This window comes from Cuculus canorus, chromosome 3, assembly GCF_017976375.1.
Source record: "Cuculus canorus isolate bCucCan1 chromosome 3, bCucCan1.pri, whole genome shotgun sequence".
Taxonomy (NCBI): Eukaryota; Metazoa; Chordata; class Aves; order Cuculiformes; family Cuculidae; genus Cuculus; species Cuculus canorus.
In genome coordinates, this window is record NC_071403.1 from 38,895,607 (window position 1) to 38,910,518 (window position 14,912).

The window sequence follows — 14,912 nt, forward strand, 5'->3', positions numbered from 1 at the left end:
GACATCAAGTCATTTCTTTTATCAAACCCTGCTTAAAATACTTTTGTTCTAGTCTTAAATATCTAGTCAGGAATGGCTAATTAGGTTATTTCTTTTCATAAGGAAAAAATATAAAATAAACTGTTATAAAAATAAACTGTTATAAAAAAAAAAAAACCAAAAGTGTTTCTTCTGACTTATGTAGGTGTCACCTTATGTTATTGTTGTTCTCCATTTTCTTCCTTCTGGACCACACTGCTTTTCACTTGCACCAGTTTTAGTCTTTGCACTCTTTCAAAACTTTTCCTTAAGGAAACATTTTTCTTTCAATTGGTGGAATTACAGAAAAATGAAAATTGCCCACCTATGTGCATATTGCATTTCCAAAAGACCATAATTTAGTGAAATGAAGATCAAATTTAACCAGCATAATGAAAAGTCAGTTCTCTTTGAGCAGGATTTTTGGCCCCTGACAGATTTCAGTTCTTTAATTCAGCAGAAGAGCAGCTCAAACTTTACCTCAAAATCAGTCATTCCCAGTAAACTTATCTCAGGTACACTCACACTAGCCATACAAAAGCAAATTCCATTTTCTCTCAAAGCTTCTTACTAGAAAACACGAAAGCATGAGCTGAGCAGCTCAACTCTGGAGTGTACTGGGTGTTGTTAGGATGATTTAATGGCAAGAAAATAGCTCAGATTTCCATGTAACTGTGGTAATATAGTCTGTACAGCTGATTACCAGGTTGTCATCTTTAATGAAGTTGAAAACATGCTGACAATTCAGTAGTGTTTTCTTTTCAGCTGTACAACTGCTGTGGCAACAGATTACAGCTGGATTGCAAGCACTTAACAAGAGCATTATAAAAAGAATAATTGGGGTGAGAGAGGAAAAGAGAGAAAAACATGGAAAAAAATTAATTTAAAGAAAAATAAGTGCTTTTCATTTCTCTAATATTTAGAACTACAATAGCAGAAAATCTAGTCCACGATGTATCCAACTTACTTTTTTATGAACCAATTTTAAAGCCATTTTTCCACTTTTATCTTCTTTCATTACAAGAAAAAAAGTAGAAAAATGAACTTCTGCAGACTGTAACTGTTAAATAGAATAACACACCAAATATTTCACTAGATGCATTTTACGTAAGTGTTGCCATTGTTCCAAGTTCCAGAATAACCCGTAGTATTTTAAATTTGTTATAGTGATATGTGTTTGTAGATCTAAAAGTCTGTCTTGAGGTCAAAGATTCTTGTGGGTACAAGAGCAAACCTCAGCTTTCATATGCAGTAGAAATCTAAAAGCAAAGGTTAGTTAAATCCATTTCTGATTTCATGGAGATATTTTCACCTCAGAAGGTGAATAAAGACAATCAGTGCAGGATACAAAGTAAGAACAATGCCCAGACAAAAAGAAATAGCTGCAGAAACTGAGTGAATGTGTGTGTTTGTCCATTTGCATAGGTGTATGCATGTTGCAGGGGAAAGAGCGTTAATTAATAGAAGTATTGTAGATGACCTATCAACTGTACAATTCTCATCTCAGTGTTGTCCAATAGCCAGCCAAGTATACAGATCTTTTAAGAGGTTGGGAAAATGAAACTTACCCTCAGCATGGAACAGGATATAGATCCACAGCCTTTATTCTAGCTCCTGCTATAATATATGAAATAAAATTTGCTTACAGGGAGGCTTAGGATACCTACATCAGTTTCACCACCCCTACTTTTCCATTCCCTTGATAATGCCACTAACCTGGAAGCCTGTACTGATACCTTCTACCAGATCTTCCTAGACCACCTGTACCATTGTTGATCTGAGTTCAGGATATAAAGTGTCCTTGGAAGCAGCTAAATAGCTCTACAAAGTGTATACAGCATGTTTGCTCCATGCAGAAGACATATTTCATTCCAGCTGGTAAGAAAAAATGGCCTAAAAAAATTAGTATGTGTGCCTCTTGTCTAAGCTGCTCAAAACAGCTGTCACACTGTGTATGAGCAGTTTCTATAAGGACCAAAAAAAAAGACAGCCATGTATGCATCATACCAGCAGATTTGATCAGGTTCTACATCAACAGTATCATGGCAAATACAGCAGAATCCTCCATTCATTTCTAGGCAGTTAGCGTGCAGTAAATAATGAAGTAACTAGTTCTACATATTTCAAAATGTCCTGGATGTCTATCAAGGTCATTAAAATGGAATTCAAACCATATATATTAAAAAAATCCCCACCAAGAGAAGGTAGATGTTGTAACAGAAGATATTTTCTAAGATGAAGAGAATAGTCAATTTGGAGCATAAATGCAAGTACAATACAATACAGAAGGCACTTGACTAATGCTGTTTATATAAAATTTAACAGAAGTTGCTATGCTGTATTTCCTATTTTCTGTTTTAAGACTGCTAATCGTAAAATATATTTACAGCAGAAAGCTAAATATCCTGCTTCCATTCAACCAAGCTAGCAGGCAAATTACCGCACAAGGAGAATTTAAAGTTCTGGTATACTGCTATTTGCTATGAATCATACACAGTCTTACTATCTGACACTCTGTAAACAACTATTCTAAAAACATCAGCAGTGAATATATTTAATACCCAGAAGATCCACTACAATTGCTTTGCTTAGTGTCAAGGAGTTTGATTCACAAAAGAAACACTTCGTACTTATCCGTAAATCTATTTAGCACAAGAAGGCAGGCCAACATTTAAAGACTTCTTCATCAGTTTGGTATTGGATTTATTCAACCTCTTTGGATATCATGGGAGGGAGAAGAGGGCTTTCTTAGTCTTTTCTGAATCATTTATCTACACAACAATTGCAGGTGAATGCAGGACATGTTGGCTCAGTTCCACACCACCACCTGCGTCTGGAGGAGCATCTCCCACGAGCTCTGTGTTGGCACAGAGCAGACTGTAACCAAGGGGACTGGCAGCTCAGTGCCAACAGGGAACAGACACAGACACCTTCATGCCCAGTGTCACCTCCTAACCACCTTGAATCACCCAGTCATCTCTTTTCTCCTGGTTAAGTGGAAGATACTTTGGGCATGAGTTCTGAGGCAAGTTCAAACTTACGCTGCTGGGTTTATAGCACAATGCCATGTTTGCTCTGGCATGTGCGTTTGCAGGTTGCAAAATAACTGGGAGAAAAGTTTGCTATTTTTGGAATAATCTAAGAGTCTGCTTTCAAAAGCACCGTGTCCAGGTACTCTGACATAAGTATCTCCTAATATACTGTCCCATAATATATTTTCTAGCAATGGCTCCCCTACCATTTTATATGAGATAACTCCACATCTTCAAACAGCCTTTAGAGAACTCCATGTTTAAAGGGCTCTGGCATAAATCATTTGGAAAGGATTGTCATGTTATGTTGTGGCTTCAGTTAAGTAATGCCAAATAGACCTCTGTCATACTCCTTAGCTCTGTACGACGTCTGAGTTTTTAGGGCATTTTGCAGGCTTCCATACACAAATTCTGCCAATGCTATAAACTGAACAAAGGCTGCATAGTTGTGACCTACTAGTGCTTAATCTAATTTGTCTCCCTGAGCCACTGCCTGCCTGCAGAATCATCCGGAGGCATGTGCATGGTTCATTTTCACAGTTTATGATCATCTTTAGCTTGCTTACCTCAGAAAACAAACCTTAACCATTACACAGCACATGGTTAAGCAAAAGCTTTTGAATTTGTCTGAAATAAACTGGCCAGAGGGGGAAAGATCACAGTTCTAGGTGTGTTCTATAAAGGTAAGTTTTGGGTGAGTGTCATTTCTAGATAGGCAGCTGGGTAGACTTGAAAAGAAATTGAAGGAGTGGCTAATACACTCCTTCAGTTTGGCACCTGCAATGAAGACAGACACTAAAACCAGGTTTCATCAGTGTTCATCGTGATATTAGACATTATGTGGTGCCTGAAGGATACAGCTGGAGGCATTGTGATACAAGGGTTAAGTTTTGCATGTTTTCAAAATTTGACTTTGTGTATTGTTTCAGTAAAAAGTTGTCGAGGACACTGTTTTCCAGTGATGATTTGACTCCATAGCAGTAGCACAAGAAGATGCTTTGAGCACCCCAATGAACAACTTGAGTGTAACAATAAAATCCAGTCTCTTCAGAAAATACCTGAACATTTTTGACATTTAAAAAAATGAGTGTGTAGAAATATGAGATATTCTGCCTTAAATACACCTTGCTCTTTGTGAGACCCTCTAGAACAGCTTGGTTTTGCTGTCTGCTGTCATCCAGGGTTGTCTTTCAGCTGTGGTGCTTCCCAGTTTCCTGTGTCCCACTGAATTTGCTTTAAATTGCACCCATCCACTTTCCCAGTGTCTTATTCTGAATTGTATTTTGATGTTTTTCCCAGTCTGATCCAACCAAAGGATGTTTAAAAAAAAACTAAACAAGCTCACACACACTCTCCTCATGATCTTCTCCTTTACTTTGATATAATCTGGGGTCAGATTGTTAATATTGATTGCATTTTTTCTTTGTTTTCCTGGGTGTTCATATTTATTCCCAACATCCACACATCTCAGCCGTATGTATACTACCAATGTAAGCCATTGCTGCATAGAAGACAAAAACTCTCCTAGTACTCCAACTTGCAGAGTAGATGAGTTTTTTCCAGCCCTCATCTAAGTTCAGGCTGTGTGGCAACCTCATGTTTTAACCTCGCTGTTCCAGTCCTGAATTTTAGCCAAGAGACTATTAGAACCTTTGCTCCTCACTTTAGATTATTCACTAAATTGTTGAATGGTATTAGTTGTCAGAATTACTAGGAGTCTTTGGCTTTAAATGGGAGACCTCTACATTTACTATCACCCTTTGTTTATGTTATTGCCATCATATTTCAAGCCATGTGACAAGTTTCCCTTTCCAACTCAATTTGAATTAATTTCGAGATTACAATTCTATGTGACCCTACAAATTTGCCTTAAAGATTTTTACGCATAAAACAATCTTGTATGGATAAAATAATTTTGGATCATTAACAGTGTGCTGCATATGCAGTCTGCTGAAACTACAGCTACGTGTGTTGACAGACCCAGGCGAAACAGACTAAAGAGCGCTTTGTGTATCAGACACAAATAGAAGGGTCTGTGCCCATTGATCTTATTGTACCTTATTTGGGGGTTTTGCTATACTTTATCTTGATCCCATCAAGAGATCATAATCCTGGTCCATAAATGTTTTTCACAAGAGCTAAAAGTATGTTATCAGCTCTTCCCTTGCTTTTCTTTAACAATCATACAATTACAGAGTAAATGAAATCCTGCAGAGGGAGTAACTACTTTGACCTGATGGAAAAAAACTGTGGAGTTGCAGGTGAGATTTTAATACCCATATCTTCTCAGAAACATTGTTATATCATGCTTGCTCATCCTTCTGATTGCACGTGATAGATTACATTATTCAATGGGATCAGTAATTTATGATGTTCCTCCAGTATCACTTTTTCTTTCCTCCCTCTCCTTCACAAGCTATTTTCCAGTATACACTATTAAACTGGAAAATGTAGCCTGTCAGTAGCTGCAGTGTTCCTTGAAGTTCAGAATAGCCCTAAGAAGCTTGAACTGAAATTACAGATATAAACAAAATTCAAGCAAATCAAGATTGAGTCAGAGTTTTCACAGAGAAAACCACCATTGCAGATCATGCTTATAGTCTTAATAAGAGTCTTCATGCCTACCATTAATGAGACTTTTTGTCAACACCACCAGCTTCTTGTTACATCTTTTGTCCTTTATACCTAAGAAAACTTTGAAAGAGTGGTACAATGTGTGAAAATATGATCTTAAGCCATATAACATACATAGTACTGAGTATCGAAACAGATAGTCTACTTACAGATCAAATATGTCGTAAACAGAGAAGTTTCTTGCTAACTGCCTAGTGCCATCTATTGATGAAAGAGTAAAAGTTGAAGGCATTTGTTGCAAAATGTATGCATGCAACGAACGACCTTCAGCTAGACAGCACAGGAGGGGGGAATCGGCTGCAAAGCCTCCACAGCACTTCTGCTGAGTTTGAGCTTTATGACGGTTCCTCTTCCTGGACTCAGAAGATCCTCCGGGAGCTGCAAGAGCTGTTCTTGTGCTCACCTTATGCCTTCATATGGACTCCGTCTCTACCCAATGCCTGGTAGTATTTCTCCCTTACACTCAACATCTCTAGGAAATCAAGATGTCAATACTTTCCCAGGATCAATGTCGGATGGCAGAAAGCTTTTCCCACTCCACACAGAAGAGGACTGCAGCCATATAGCTGCACTTCATTTCTCACTGAGTATTCTCACGGCCAGGAAAGAAACATCACGGGTATGAATCGGTTCCATATTAGGAAATCTATTTAAGCCTCTGTATGTAAGCTAGATATCAGTATAATTCAACAGTTCAGTACTTCCACTGAAATATTTGTACACAGAGCCAAATAATACACACAGGAATGCCACAATGCCCTCTAGATGGTCTTCCAGAAGGGCATGGGTTTCTGTAGCTGGTGTGCAATATCTGCCAAACCACTGCAGACATCCCAAGCGTCTTTAGACTTCTGTGCTCAGACAACTGAGTCAAGGCAGTAGACAATACCATCCATGCAGCTTTTTAGTTACTTCTTTGCCCAAAATGAAACATTTGTGTTTGTTCTGTTGAATAACATCCTAAACTCCTGTGACAACAGTGGAAGTATAGACACCAAGCTGATGTGTAGATGTTTGAATTTAGATGCCTTCATCTGGAGCTGTACCTGAGCTCATGTGCCTGAAAACCATCCAGCCACTCAGTACAACGCCACTTGTTCAACAGATTCATTTAACTCTTCTTCGACATCTCAGTGTGATTGCTGCCCTGCCTCTGATCAGAGAAAATTAATACCCTCACTGAATGATTAAAACTTCCCATTTGAAAGGTTTTATTTACCTAATAACAATGGACAAACAAAAAGTTTTTGAAAGACGATAAGCATAAAGGCTGTGGGATTTCTGTTGTACATTTGTAAAAAAACATGAGGAGGAATTAAATTCCCAGCTCTTCAACATCATGTCACAGGACTTGTTTACTGTTACTGGAGGTAGTAATTGACAGCAAAAGTTTACAGACAGCTAAGCAGTGGTGGCTTTATCTAAGTGAGGAGATCAAAGATTGGGTTAGATTTTAAATTATAAATTCCAGAGCAAAGAGACAATTTTGCCTTTATATAAGGCAGAATTCAGTGACTCAATGAAAAGTGAAAGCAAAGTGAAAGCTGTAAACTAGGAGTGAATGTGCGTAACCGTGTTGCTTTAAGCTCTGTGATTTTGTATAATAAATAGTTATGCAATTATTAACTTTTCTTTCTGAAGCAAAGTTATTGCTTCCAGACTGTTGCAGGCATAACAACTAAGTTAGAGCTCTTAGATAACCACAAGAGCACAGAAGGCAGTAGTCCAGGGCATGATCTAAGAGCACTGCAGCTCTCCTGCAACAGAGATGTTGATAGACATTGAACCAGGAATGCACTCTAAGTGACAAAGAAAGATCAGAACAACAGTTTAACCATATGACTGCAATCTAGACTCATACAGAAAATCAGCATAAAGGCAGAGGAAGCCAGTCAAGGTCAAAGTCTGCTCAAACTCTTTCAGCAATAGTCACACTAAGCAACTGCAGAGCAGCAGAGGAGGTCTCCTAGTTGTCCGCTAACCTGAGCGTTTGGATGGTTACCAAACTCCTTAAAACTGGTCAGATCGTCCTGCTGACAAAACATGCTGTCCCTAAATCTTTCCACTCACATAGTTAGGCCCTTTCTACTGACTGAAAACCTTACTCTATTCATGGCTATCTTATTCCTACTCCATCTGATTGTGTGCAAGGATAAAGTACAATAGATACTTTTTTTCTGGGCTTTTAACTCTGCTTCTGTCTTTGTATGAAAGTCCCATTGATCTAGACACCCCACTGTGACCATACATAAAAAAACCCCTATCTCCAAGTTTTAGTGATGTGCTATACACATTACATATTTCCAGACAAGAATCAAAAAATAAGTAGTTGCCAAGGCAGAATTAGTCTGGTTAACGAGACTTTCACTCCATGAAAATAAGAGAAAGCAGTTCTTCATATTTCTCTTTCCATTTAATAACCACTTTTGTATACTGATTAGAGTTGGCTAAAATATTGTTAGTGATTCAGAAGAACAAAGTAATAAAAGGGCTTGAGTAGCTTGGAGGAAAGAGAATGCACTGAACTTTAAAAGATACTTAATACATCCATAAGTAAGCTGAGATAGCATTATATACAGCTCATGTAGTCTTTCAAAAGAAGCACTAAAAAGAAGACAGTAATGACTCATAAGAAAATAAAACCCAAGAGGGACAAAAATACATATTTGCCATTTTTTTCTCCTCCAAATATCAGTAGGGTGTCCTAAAATTGTTCCCTTCACAACCCCCCTGTGTCAGATAATTGGCAAATGAAAGTCTTTAAAATGTTCCTAATGCTACATTTCACTGCTATGTGCTTCCCCCCCCATTAACAAATACCATTATATCAATGATGTATAATGTATAGAGATATTATTTTCTTTATATACATGAGTTATTAGTAGAATCGGTCAGAAAGTTTTAAACAGCAACATGATTTTTGGTTTTACATATTTTCTCCCAGGCAGTGATTTTTAAAAGCAACAACTGAACATGTCCACCTGTCCAAAATCTAGCATCTTCACTAAAACTGAAATTTGTCCTTTATCTTTTTCTCCTTCGGTTGTAACATAGAAAAGGAGAAGAAAACGTAGGGGGAGGAAGGGAAGGAAAGCCAGAAGAAACATGATAGGTGTTGATGTTGACAGAGGAATCCCTGGATTCCTGTCTCTCCTCTGAGCTGTCTCTATTCACGTCATTCATGCCTGTACATTACACAGTGTGAAGTCAGTGAGCAGCCCTTGGAGCCAAGAAGGGAAATCATGGGGTTATCCCAACTATTCAGCTGCAACAGTGCTCTCTTTGTCTTCTGATTCCTGTGAAGCACTTGTTATTTCATGGGAAGCAGTGTAACTTCCACAGAAGGGATTTGTGTTTTTCTCACTTGTATGCTACCACTGCACAACCTATGCCAGAAGTTTCTGGAGGGGGCACTTATGTTTTTTTGCAGGAGGAAGAGGGCACACTTTTGTGTCCCAGGGCATCCTTTTAGTACTAGGTAAATGAGAGTGTTGCCCTTTGATTTGATTTTCTAGGTAGAAGGGGACTAACCAGTATACTTACTCTACAGCCTCACTGGAGATCTCCTATCAGATCAGCTTCACTATGGCAGGAATAGAGAGGAGGACCAAACTCAGGGGTTTCCTGAGGATGATGGGTGAGATAAAAAATGAAGAACTCCACTCCAGAAAAACCAAGAGTTCATGTCCAGTTTTTGCTTAGAAATTACTTAGAGCACATTCTCCAAAATAATTTTGACCTGAATACTAACGGCAGCATCTCCAAGCTGCAGCTGGGATTCCCAGGGTGCATGCTAAACGAGCGGGCTGGGGTCTGTGAAGAAGGAGTGGAAGGACCCCTGGTCTGCCAGCCTTGTCGCTGGCTGTCCTGCCGTCTACCCAGAAAAGCCAAGTTTGGGACGCTTTTGCTGTGGCTGTGAGCAGTAAAAGTGATAAGGCTCCAGTGTCAGGGAGCAGCATGCATCAGGAGCTTCTAGATTACAGCAGCTTCTTCCTGGCTGCTGGAGCAGTTGTTAGCATCTAATGAGCTGTCTTAGCACTGACCACAGTTTGTCCTTGTTGGGACTTAGGGCTGTGCATAGGTCAACAGCAGCAGTGATAAACCAGTTACCAATAACAGGCACTAAATCACAACATTTTCATAGCTGCAACAAGGCTTTTCTCTATCTTGATTCTTTCCTAAACACAAATGTCACTTTGCAGTTCTTCATATAGGTGCACTAATGATGGAGTGGCTGTCATTGAATCTTACACCCAGACTCAACAGAGGTCAAGACTTGCCTTATTCACAGCATGGAAGTCCATTCTTTGCAATCACTTCTGCCACTGCAGCCCTGGCAGAACAATATCGCCCTTCTGCAGCAGCAGGAAAAGTGAAACAAAATTGTGACCGCATGGGCAGACTTATGGTTGTAAACCATGTATTGCAAGCTGTGACAGCTCCAGACCTGAGAAGGCACATGGCACCAGGTCTCTGGTATATATCTGCATGTCACACACAGAAGCATCACATGATAACAATGGGAGAATAAATATGAATTTGGTACATAAGGAAGCTTTAGCCAGGGGACAAAGAGCTCCATTGTTTATCAGCTGGTGAGGAGTTTGCCACTGTTGCACTACCCACTGTGCTGACTGGGTGAAGGATGCCACGGTGACAGTATTGACAGAACTCTGTGTGACAGAGAGTTCAGACTCCCTGGTAGAGGAGACTTTTGAGGAAGAGCCATCAGCACAGTAAGTGCTGCTATAAAATTAGCTTCAGCTTTTACCCAAGGATGACAGTTTCCTGATTAAATCGCTGGTTTAATCTTTGATTCTACCAGGCAAATTCTGATTGACCTTTGAGTGACACTGAAAAATGAAATCCCGCTCTCAACTAGTTTAATGCCTCTACCAAAGCCTAGACATGCAGCTCTTCTCCAGCAGAATTTCAAAGGTATTTAGAAGCCCTTGGGCGAAGGCTGGCATTTAGTAAACAGGCAAATAAGCAAAACAGGTTCTAATAAACTCCCTTTGAAAATTAGATACTTAGCCTGCTCAGGCATTTCTGAGTAATCCAACAGGTGTTGATCTGCACCTTCAGTACTAGACATTCACTGCTCAAATCCGGAATAATGACCAAACTGTGAAGTCCCTACATAACCATGCAATAAATGGATGTTATACAGAGCTGATCAAATTGCGGGATTCCTTGCACTGATGATAAATGCACAGGAGAGGGGGCTGTAGGACCAGATTGATTTTCACTAAAAGAACCTTAGGAAAGCTGAACACGTGAGGATGGTTTAAAGCATGATAGAAATAATGAGAAAATAGCTTGAACTTTAATTTCAGCCTTTGCTAAAAAAAAAAACTTCAACATCAATGAATGCTCTGACCTATATGTCCCAAAAGAATCTCTCAAGGATTTTTGACTGTTTTGTGCAACAGTAGCACTTTTTAGGAACAGAAGATCAACATGATGTAAGTGTTGATGAGTGCAGAAGGGGCAGTCAAGTGGAAAACAGGCTCCCAGAATTTCTGAGATAGGTCAGCTTGAAAGACAGGAATTGGAGAGCAATTAGGATAATTTTACTTTTGTCTAGTACAAACACAGAACTTAGAGATAAAAAATGGAAAATCATTTTCCTGCATCAATGTATCTGTTCTTGGTGCTTTGTTGTGTGCACAAAGTCTGGTACAGGTTGCTTCTCATTAGTCTTTTTTAAGTAATGGCTGCACCCCCTAAAAGTTATGTTTTGTAAGATTATTCCTGATCTGATTACATTGGCTCAAACATTGCACCGGGAGATATCTTTCTGAAGGATATTCTAAAAATTGAACCAAGAAGATGGCTTCAGCAGTTTTAAAGGCAGGAATAGATGGTCCCTCGAGTATAAAAGAACTAGTAAAAGAAAGCTCCCAGCACCATTTACCAGGAGTATGACTTTACAAATAATCTGAACTGTCATCCAAAACTGTAATATATGTATTGATGTTTCATTTCTCACAGGCAGGGTACTTTGTCTTGTTCAAACATTGTTTGTTTTCTTAAACTGAGCATTTGGAGGCTCTCTTCTAGGGTGCCCAACTCGGAGACTAATGCAGCCTTGGCATCACACTTCAGGTGCCTCTGATGCTATTATCAGAGTTAAACCACATATGCTGATATTTATGATGTGTTCAGAATTACAGATATTCTGTGTAATCATATTTTTGCAGGTTTATCACTTTATCTTCTATAGTAATGAGAAGCTGGTGTTCTTGATTGAAACATTTTGGATTTTTTCTCTCTCAGAGTGAATACTTGAGGATTTTTTGCATTTTTTTCCTAGAGACCAGTAATGACTTGTGGTATCTTTTTATCTAACCATTATACTTTTCAGCATGTGCATATTTATAGTTCACTATGCATACTTGTGAGACCATCTGAATAATGGATATTTAACATCAGTGAAATTCTACGTATAAAATGTTAGTCCTGGATCTGCTTTAAGAAACAGGCAGAAGTGAAGAAAAGTGAGCCCCTCCTATCTCAGCCCTGAACAGCAGCTTAGATGAGAGGGGAAGACCTACCTTCCCGTTGCAAGCTACTTCCTCAATTACCTAGTCCATTATCTAGTCAGGACTAGACCAGATGCTTCCCTTTTAGGTAGCCAATGTTAGATGAAATGGGCTAAATAAAAGCTTGTTTGAAGTGAAAAAATCCCCACATTTTTTTGGCTTTTATTTTCTTCTCAAGTCCTATTAGGAGCTGAGACAAGCTACGTCCCTGAAGGCTTGACTAAAGCAGATGCCATGGTTATATTCATTAAAAAATACAGTGGGAAGAGGAACTGTACCCAGCTTTTACACAGTAGGTGACTTATTAAATAGCTTAGTCAAGATGTGGGGGTTCCACATCAAAGCGATTCAGTAGGAAACAGAAAAGCAGGCAGGCAAAACTATCGACCCTGACAGCATGATGACTATGAGTATAGCTCTGTTAAGCTGCTGTTTCGATGAGGCCAAGTGATCACAGAGTATGATTAAAACAATCAAACACACCACAAGATAGTCGAGGATACAAATCTCTTATTAGTGTTTCGTCTTAGACATAACTGAGGACGTTGGAGCTTTTGTGAGCTGTGATTTGCCTTTCTGCATCAGGGAGAGTAAATCCCTTAATTTCTTCCAGCCTGCATTCCTCATTTTGAAAAATAGTTTTGTAAATGTGGGACTGTCCTAGCTACACTTATATTGCTTGAAAGAGTAAACTTCAGACAACTGAAAACAGGACAAGCTGTGGTTCCTTGCCTAACTTTTATGGCATGTCCCCACCTCCCAAGACAGTCAGATGAAGCTTGTGGACTGCTCATCCCGAGGCATTCCAAATGACACATGCTGGCTGTCCTGAGCCTGACCTGGCTGTGTCTCTGTCAGAATGGGAGCCTTAGTAATCAATCTGTGACTGGCTACCAAATATACAAATATTTTTTCCTGACAGTTTGTCATCTTAGGTTCCCTACTCTTTATTTTTATGAAGTCCTAGTCATAAAGCTCCAGCATAAATGGTGCACAAAAGATGCTTGCAGAAAAATTTGAATACTCTCACAGTATCCAAAATCAGTGTGCACAATCTCCTGGCACCTCATCTATGAAATCCCTAACAGATACTAAGTAAGCTAAGTGAGGCATGGTTTCCTGTATTAGACCAGCTGGTAGAGCTTCAGAAAACAAGCAAGCCTTCAGGCACAGAAGCCCTTATTCCTGTCTCAGGAAAAAAACTCCTGATTCAGAGTAAAGAAAGGCCTGTGTGTCCCAGAGAGAGGCGTCTGTCCAAGCCTGGAGGAAGGGTTGTGTACTCAAGGCCAGAGCGCCTTTCCTCCAGCGTTGCCCAATGGGTTTTGCTCTGCATCAGACAGAGTAACAAAAGGTATTATTTCTTCCTCAAAAATGGCTGCATCTATATGCTTACACTATCTCAATGACAACAGTGTTGCCATTTGTATAAAATAAAACTCTAAATCATCCCACTAACAAGGAGAAAATTGTTCTCTGCCTTGGTCGTCTGTTGTCTTTCAGTGAATGTAACCCTGTCCCCTACTGCCTGTGTCTGCATCCAATGGATGCTAAGGGAGCATCACAGGAAATTAAAAGTTTCCTTCTGGAAAAACCTACCTCCAGTGATCATACAAGGTTTGTTTTCCTTCCTCCTACAAATAGAAGCTGCTGAAAATTTTAAAAGCCTGTTTAACCTTCAGCCTTTTTATGCAATCCTTGCATTAAGGAGAGGAGGAAAGAGGGAAGACAGGAAGGAACAGCAAGCACTATGCTACCCATGCTCATGGCTTGTTTTGTATAATGCTTTCTGTGTGATAGTCCATATAACCCATTGTGTTCTTGCCAAAGGTCATCATAAAAGGTTTCTCAGGGAAGAATAAGAACAAGACAAATATGCACAATGCATACATCTAATGCTCTTCCAGCCGTCAATTACTTCCAGCTTGAAGGCTTTCAGGGCTAGATATAGCTTCTGTGCATTTAGCATTTCCTGTATGAACGTATTCCAGATGCCTTTTTAACATCTTCCTCTTTCGGCTGAGAAGCTAGATCCATGTCTCACTGTGGAAAGAATTAACTCCATATTTTACATGTACATATATTGAATTTCATCTGCCATTTTGCTGCCAAGCTCACTCAGTCTTGTGAAGTCTTCCTGCATCCCACAATTAGCCTTACTACCTTAAACAATTTAGACACATCCAAAATCTTTCTTTGCCACTGACTGAACTATGGTTGTCTATGAATACATTGAACAGCACAGATTTCTGGATGATTATGAACTACATTGGTAAAGTTCTCTTGCCTTCAAGGACTGACTGTTTCTTCCAATTCTGTTTCCTACTCCTAAACAGGTTTTTTGTCTTTTTTCTTCTATGTTAACTACGTAGTTACTGTATTTTAAACTTTCGTCTCCTGCTAAACTGGAATATAGCAGTCAAAGTGAAAGATGGCAAAGATGATACAAACAGATATGCAAGCAGGGGAGCGAGGTAAGATGGCAAACTTGGTATAATTTCCTAGGCTGTCTCTCTCATTGCTTTCAGGGATAACTTCTGCAACTCCTACTGCATCTAGCCACCTGGAGTCGGAAAAAGAGCATTACAGCTTTATTATTGGGAAAAAAAATGTTGAGGGCACCTAATTCTCCACCTTCTGAATGGTCTGCACAGCCTCTATTCTTAAGGAGTGGCAGAAGCCCAAG